At 39.8% G+C, this 8821-nt stretch overlaps 1 pseudogene; it reads left to right on the plus strand.

Annotated features, from left to right (window-relative positions):
* The first annotated feature begins 4447 nt into the window (after positions 1 to 4447).
* On the plus strand, positions 4448 to 6255 carry LOC148116051 (vacuolar protein sorting-associated protein 33A pseudogene; annotated as a pseudogene).
* Positions 6256 to 8821: the final 2566 nt, after the last annotated feature.

Below are 8821 nucleotides of genomic sequence, written 5' to 3' on the forward strand. Positions count from 1 at the left end.
CTTCATTGAAGGCTCCAGGCAGGTTCCTGGCCACGAAAGCCATCGTGAAGCAAACGGCAGCTAGGAAACCCATGTAGCCGAGGACAACATAAAACATGGTATCAGAGCCTTCATTGCATTGAAGGATGATCTCTCCAGGCTGGGAGTGCATGTCGGAATCAGGGAATGGGGGAGAAACTATCAGCCATATGACACAGATGAAAATTTGAACACTAGAACAAGAAAGAATGATGGAGTTGGTCAAGCTCTTCCCCAACCATCTTCTCACCCTGTTTCCTGGTTTTGAGGCCAAGAAGGCCAGCACCACCGTGACTGTTTTGGACAACACAGAAGACACAGCTACTGAGAAGACAATGCTGAAAGCTGTTTGTCGGAGAAGACAGGTGGCTTTCCTTGGCTGGCCGATGAAGAGAAAGGAGGACAAAAAACAGAGCAGGAGGGAGATCAGGAGGATGAAGGAGAGGTCTCGGTTGTTGGCTTTGACAATGGGAGTTTCTAAATATTTAAGGAATATGATTAAAACAAGGCTTGTGGTTAGGAACAAGAGTAGAGCAAAGAACACAAGGATTATGCCCAGATGTTCTTCATAAGACAGGAAGATTATTCTTTTTGGGATACACCGGACTCTGTTCTTAGTTGGATATTGTTCATCTACACATTTGGTGCATTTTTCAGTATCTGAGAAAACAAAGTAACATTTCTTTCATAATCTTTGAAATTTCAAGAAAACCTTTAGATGAGATTTGATACTGAGAGACAGGAAAGCCTCATTAAATTGTACTGTATATACATACATTCATTCCAGCAAAAAATTCCCCAATATATACAGTACAACTATTAAAAAAAAAAAAGAACAACAACAAAATAAAATTGTAAGAAGAAATATCTGGTGCCACAAACTGCCTTCTCTGAGCTAATCCACCAGATTCTTATCTCTCACTGATCTTATCATGAGTTCTTTGTTTTTATTGATTTATTATATTATTTAATTTTTTTTATCTTTTCTGAGATTATGGACATATGTTTACCTCAAGAATGTTTAAACTCAGTTAATGATGATTGACCCACCAACCATGATCTCAATAAACTGCTCTAAAAAGTTTGGACACAGGATAAAAGTTGTCTAACATGGTTGGATCCATGGAATTCCTCTTGAGAAGGGTTGCAACACTGCCTACTTCAGGGGAGATTGAACAGACCTTTTTAGTAAAAAATCATTAACTATCCTGAAATTGAGAGTATCTCCAGATTATGAGGGTCTCTACAAATCCCTTAAAATGTGATATTTTCCAATAGTCCTGGAGATCCCCTGACAACAGAGCCCTGTGTGCTGGTTGCATGGTAGGTAGCATCTTGATGGATTCCTCTCTTGCTTTCTTAGCATTTATTTCTCATTGTTTAAAATTTTAATTTGTGATTTAATTGTGTGCCACCAAAAGCCCCTATGTGTGAAATAGACAACCATATAAACTTGAAAAGAAAGAGATCTTAAGGAAGATTAATTAATGAAGGAATTCCAGAAGGGGAACTGAGTTTGTTATCTGCCAAGGCTTTTTACCCAATAAAAATGAGAAGATGAAGCGATATATTTCCGTCCTTTCTAGATTTGGCAACAATTTTAAAGAGAGAATGAATTCAACCTTGGTATCTATTTGTAGATTTGTCTTTTATTAGTTCTCCTTCTCCCCCTCCTTTCTCTTTATTTTAATCCCAGCACTGTATGTTAGTATTTTTTTTCTTTTCAGAACCACAAATATATTCTTTTTTTTTGTTGGTGTTATAACAGTTTTTATCTCAATATTTAACAACACAAATTGGAAAGATAAGAAAAGGTGGGAAGGAAATATCCACTTGATGGATGAATTCAGAAGGTTTCCGTATGGTGCCACTGACCTTCCTGAGTGGAGATGGTCCCCTCTGAACAAGGAATGCAGTCATAGCAGCAAAATGGCTCTCCTTCTCGAGCCTTCTTCACAAATCCAGGCTGACATTTTTCAACACATTTGGACTGAGGCAGAGACTGAGAAGAGAAAGAAAAAATGACAAAGGAAAGATGCTACACTCACCATCTATGTAACATGGAGGTAGAAAGGAACATTACCCCAGTAGTCTCTGGGATTCAGATAGAAAAATATGAAATCTCTGATTACTTCCAATGCCGAAACCTAAGTAATATTTCCCTTGAAATTGTCCCTTATTACTTCTGATATCAGGATTTTTTTGCATCAAAGTCATGTTTTTGTACTTCGTTTTTCAGACCATTATCGTGGTGAGATGGGAGAGCAAATAAATTGAATCAATCAATGAATAAATTAGGTCACATCAGACCAGTCATTATTATTTCGTGTGAACTGAATGCCTTGGATCTCCTTCCTAAATTCTACTATCCTAGTGGGGTTAAAGAGAGACATGTATAACTATGGTCTCAGCTGATTAAAAACATTACAGACTCTAGGCCTGCAATTTTGGGAGTTTCCTGACTCCAAGCAGGTCAAGATGAAGCTTATTTCCCATTGGGACCAAGTGGAGTTCCATCCAGTCTTGATTCCATTTTATCAGATTGAGACCAAAGCTGAACTCAGGCCCCGGTCAACAGAATTGCCTTCAACTTTGATATTTGAAGACAAGAAATTAGTGTACCTGAAGCTATTAATATCAAAATCCTCAGTATATGAGGCCCTCTGTCACCGGTTTTATGGTGATAAAGAAGAGACATGAAATGGCAATGATTATTGTCCTAAATAATAATCATCCCAAATCTCATTTTGGATATAGCTGAATCATCTTACAACAGTATTCAGCATTATAGCATCAAAAGGATACCTTGGTCAATAGAAGAGAAGCCTCCCTATTTTCTAAGAAAATTATAAAAGTTTTATTCCACACATTCAATTCTCAGTGAAGGTTACCCCCCATTTTGACTAGGTTTAGCCCACTTGAAAAGGGTCCTAATTCTTTGGGAAAATGAAAAAAAAACACATCACTATTTTCCCCACCTGGTTGAGCAACTTTAGCTGTGACAAAGCATCTTGGTTGATTATCAGTCGCTGCCTTTCAAAACTCCCCAATTCCTTGTCGATGGGATCCCCCTTGGGGAGAACCACCCTACTCAAGATCTTCAGATCTGCTGCTACGTCTCCATTTTGATCCAAGTACACTTTCAGCAGGGAAAGATTGAACAATTCCTTCTTCTGTAGAAATGGATGGAACTAGAATGGAAACGTCCAGGAACTTTAAAAGCAGAAATCTTGTTTTGTTTTCTCTTTTTACATTTGAATCTTTCTTCTATGGTTGTTTAACTTGCAAATATTGTGAGTTGGCATGTGGCCACTACCTTTAAAACTCAAGAACAAAGGTTCAGTAATAATTCTCAATCATACAGTATATTGACAAAAAGTATAGTGAGAAGATATAATTGGCAAAAATTGTCAATTACAAGAAACATTTTAGGAAAGGTCATAAATCAATTGAAGAAAACCCCCAAATATCAAGAGCATTCATAAACTCTTTGGAAACAAGAGGGTGATTATCAGAAAGCAAGGATTTGTTAAGAAGAAAGTTGCAAGACTAAGACAGGAAAATGACCAGATGAACTAATTCTATTTTACTGCAAGACAATATTAACAGAATCTTGCAAGTATGAAAATACAAATCTTTCACCATCTCTTTTTACAGTCTAAACATTTGGGAGGACCTTCTCTGAATTTCTTTCTCTTCCTGTAACACAGATGCTGCTTCATCCTTCCCCCCCACCATCTTATCTGATCCTTCCCTGCATCTCTTTCTCTAGTCCTCCAAACTAATTCCTACATATCCCACTTCCTTAATGGATTGTGTGAATGCTGGTGGTAGAACTTGTTTTCAGCAAAGAATTAACAAAATGATTCATGATGTGATGAATGGGGATCTAGTTAATTGATTGCTAGATGGCATGATAATTAAATGGATACAACTGTCTTAAAACTTGTATTCAAATAAATTTTAATCTTAATGATAAAATTGGAAATTATGAACAAGTGTATTTTCATTGATAAAAGAAATAGATAAATCATGTTTTTGTGATGCAAATATTATAATAATGCTTATACAAAGTTATTTTGATCTCCTTAAAAAAAATTCCAGCTTCCAGAAAATAAAAATATGATTTTGTGATAGAGAGAAGTGCATAAGTAAAATCCATTTGGAAATGAACTAATTTTTAGCATCTAGTACTCGATAGATGACTGTATCTTTGTGATTTTTCTCACATTGTTTTATATAGATAATGGTTACTTATTATAATAAAGTAGCAGTAATCTTTTAATGATACGATAATATCCCTATTATTAATTTGGCGATAATGCTATTAATGATCCAGTGGAATCATTTCATGTCCTCTTGTAGAAAACACACTTAGAGAAGACATTGCAGAAAAATATCCATCAGCTTTGAGTGCAGCGCAGCAGCCATGGTGGCTCACCTCAGCTCGGGCCACGTCCCATTGACGGTGCTGCGGGAAGCCAGGCGGAGGGAGCTGCGCGCCTTCCTCGACAAATGCACCGGATCCAAGGCCATTATGTGGGATGAGTATATTACTGGGCCCTTTGGATTGATTGTGCAATATTCTCTTCTGAAGGAACATGAGGTGGAGAAAATGTTCACCCTCAAAGGGGGTCACCTTCCACCGGCTAATGTCAAGAACATTATTTTCTTTGTCAGGCCCAGGTTAGAATTCATGAACATAATTGCAGACAATGTGTTCAGTGAAGACAAAATCCGCTGTCCGCAGCGGGATTTCTACATCTTGTTTGTTCCGCATCACAGTTTGTTGTGCAAACAGCGCCTCAAAGAACTGGGTGTGTTGCACTGTTTTATTCACCGAGAGGAATGCAGCCTGGACCTCCTCATTCCCTTTGACAGCGACCTCTTGTCCATGGAGTCAGAAAACGCCTTTAAGAAGTGTTACCTAGAAAATGACCAGACCTGCCTCTACCATGCTGTGAAAGGACTCATGATGCTCCAGGCTCTCTATGGAACCATCCCACTCATCTTTGGAAAAGGAGAGTGCGCATGGCATGTGGCAAACATGATGATCTGCATGAAAAGGGATTTTTCGGGGATCCAGAACACCATCCTGCCCATCTTCGATACCCTTCTGCTGCTGGATCACAACGTGGATTTGGTCTCTCCTCTGGCTACCCAACTGACTTATGAGGGCCTAATTGATGAAATATATAGAATTCAGAACACCTACATAAAACTTCCCCCTGAAAAATTTAACCCAAGAAGCAGGGGGAGGCTGTGAAGGAGCTCCCCACCGAGGCCAAGAAGCTGCAGCTGAACTCCGCGGAGAAGCTGTACACGGAGATCTGCAACAAGAACCTCAATGCTGTGGGCAGCGTCTTGAGCAAGAAAGCCAAAATCATTTCAGCTGCTTTTGAGGAAAGGCACCACACCAAAACCGTGGGGGAGATCAAGCAGTTTGTCTCACAGTTGCCGCACATGCAGGCTGCCAGAAGCTCTTTGGTGAACCATACCTCCATCGCGGAGCTCGTGAAAGACATCACCACCTCTGAAGACTTCTTCAATAATTTAACCGTGGAGCAAGAATTTATGTCCGGGATAGATACCGATAAGGTCAACAGCTACATAGAAGATTGCATTGCCCGAAAGTATCCTTTGATTAAGATTACTGAGGCTCATTTGCCTGCAGTCGGTGTGCAACAGCAGCTTAAAGCAGAAGGTGCTGGATCATTACAAGAGAGAAATTCTCCAGACTTATGGCTACAAACACATCCTGACCTTGAATAGCCTAGAAAAGGCTGGACTTTTGAAGCCCCGGCTGGGCAGTCGGAACAACTACCCAACCATCTGGAAAACTTTGCATCTGTGTATGGACAACATCAAAGAGCAGAACCCAAACAATATCTCTTACGTCTACAGTGGTTATGCCCCTCTAAGCGTTCGCCTGGCACAGTTGCTTGCCCGGCCAGGTTGGCGAAGCATTGAAGAAATCTTAAAAATACTTCCTGGTCTAATTTTGAAGAGAGGCAGCAGCTGCCAACTGGGCTTCAGAAAAAGCACCAGCATGGAGAAAACCATGTCACTCTCGTCTTCTTTCTGGGAGGCGTGACCTATGCCAAAATCGCAGCCCTCTGGTTCCTCTCTCAGATGGAAGATGGAGGCACTGAATACGTCATCGCCACCACCAAACTGATTAATGGAACAAGCTGGATCAAGTCCCTGATGGAGAAGCTGGAGCCCCCACCCTTTTAGGAAGGACAGACCGAGCAGGACTCAATCGAAATGGGATCGCGAGACTCAGGCGAAACGGATGCCTTTGGAAGAGAGGACTTGCCAATTGAAAAGGAAGATAGTTTCTCAGCTGCTTTCTAAAAAAAATATGGATCCAGAAGGAAAGCTCAGCCTGGCAATCTGCATGGTAAATGGTAAATTGCTTGTTACTAAGTGTATAAAGAGCGCTACACAGCGGCTGCGTGTAGCGCTAGCTTTAAATGTCGATGCCGGCTTGTGCCTTACTCCTGCCTGTGTTGCTGTGCTTAACCTGATTAAAGACGCTGCAAACTGCTTCATTTCCTTCTGGTTGTTGTTTGTTTCCAGGGCGGTTCAGTGGACAAGCCGAGATTTGGTTTGCTCCCTTGCGTCATTCACAATTGTCACTCCCTGACTTTTTCTTACAGTTTCTAAATCCCTTCTTCTTTAGTGTATATTCCACAATCTTTCAGGACGTTTTTTCCTAATATTTCCTCCTCCTTCCCATTCTGTAGTTAGCTTGGTTTCTTATTTCGGTCCACTGATATTCTTCATTTTTCTCTCCAGGCAGTTAATCATGTTGGTGGATTGTAAACTAGCCACTTTCCCTCTTGGGCTGCTATTCTAAAGCTTGAAAGTCTGCAAATCTGTAACAGAATCTGCCCCTTACGTGATACAGCTCTACCCCAATCCTATTTTCATGGAATTCGCTTCCTCGATTTGTTTCTAGCAGGTTTCAATCCTGGAAATACTGTTTTGCTGCCAATTTTGAAAAATCCTGCTCTCTTTTTTCCCCCATGAATACCTCCTGAAATGCTTACAAGCCCCCAATATTTATTTTTATTTTATTAATTAAATTAAAAATATTGAACCAAACTCATTTGCACTGAACATTATTGTGAATAGTGGGAGAAGAGGCTACTGTTTAATCAAACCTCATTCAGTTGCAAACAAACAAACATGTTTAAAAAAGTGCTGGAATAATACCTTTGAAATCTGAGAAGATAAATGTTATAAAGACGCCAACGCAGGCATTTTTCAGCCAAATATGAATATATATATATTCATCAGCTTTAAGCAAAAACAAAGAAGGCAAGGAAGAGATCAGAGGAACCTCTTTTAGCCTTGAGGAAAGACAAGGAAAAGAGCCATTTCAGTTTACAGGAGCTGAAAATCAGATGGAGTCTAGGAATATTTTTTTGAATATAGAAAATGGTTGTAGAAGGGAAGATGCAATGCTCTTCCAATAAGTATCAGATGTTGTTCAGAAGCTTAAGATGTTAAACAAACAAGCTCTGAGAGCCCCAAAGACCCTGAAAAGGAATTTAGTTTGATGGATCCTTGATGGGACCCCATACCTTCCACGGTTGCAGCCTTGGAGCCCCCAGCCTCTCTTCTCCCTTCTCCCTTCTCCTCTGGGGTTTGGATGCAGTTTTTAAGGCATGGGCCAGAATCTTAAGGACACTGTAAGTATAGCCGTCATTTGGGATCCACATCCTATTCTTTTCCTCTTGTGTCTCCAGTGGTACTTTCTGGGTGCATCTTCTCCGGCCTTTGATAGAAAATATGTGTTTTGAAACAGAACAGTGAAAATACTCAACTTGAAATTCACGTTCCACAAAGAAATATGTTTTATAGGCATCATCATCGTTCCAACTCTTTTTCCACTGAAGAGAAAAGGTCCAAATACTATGGACATACTTGAGAAGCCTCTGCTTTTTCATTACATACACTCCAAGCGTTGTCATGATCCAGACTTTCCCTTCAATGGGTCCTGGCAAACGCCTGAGCGTTAAATGGAAAGGAAGAATTCTGTCAAAAATGGAATCAAATCCTATGAAATGAACAAAGACATTGACTTGTTTCCACTTAAAGATGGCATCCCTGAGGGCTACTGAATTTCCAGTCGCTGAGAATTGTTGTGATATAACAACACAAATTCTATTCCTGACAAGCATAGGAGTAAAAGTCCTCATGAAATTCTCTCCCTTCTCTGTGTCCGAAGCAAAGAGACCAATCAGGGTCCATCCAAAATGAAGGAGCAGTTGGACAATTCCTGGGTATTGGACTGTTTCTTTGGGGAGCATCGAATGGGAAAAGGGGAATTGACTTTTATCACTCAGATCATCTGAAGTAATTTTATTACTGATCTGAAAAAAGTAGATTTTTTTAAAAAAATAAGTAAAATGGAATAAGCATTAAGAATAAAAATAGTTTTTTTAAAATCATCCCCAAATCTACCACAATCAGACCACATAAGAGAAGCTCAATTGAACTAATTTCCTCCAAAAAAGCAGCATATTATATATAATTGTTGGATTCTGATTACACAGGAAATATATTGATTTAATATTAGGATCCCAATAGATCATTTCTCTAAAAGTTGTCAGAATTTGTTGCAGAAATTAAATCCAGAAAGCACACACAGGAGTCGTGGGTTTCAAAAATTTTTACTACCAGTTCTCTGGGTGTGGCTTGGTGGATGTGGCATGGCTTGGTGGGCATGGCTTAGTGGGCGTGGCAAGGGAAGGATACTGTAAAATCTGAATTCCCTCCCCACTCCAGGGGA

The sequence above is a fragment of the Pantherophis guttatus genome, chromosome 2 (assembly GCF_059756535.1).
Source record: "Pantherophis guttatus breed Tessera chromosome 2, ASM5975653v1, whole genome shotgun sequence".
NCBI lineage: Eukaryota > Metazoa > Chordata > Lepidosauria > Squamata > Colubridae > Pantherophis > Pantherophis guttatus.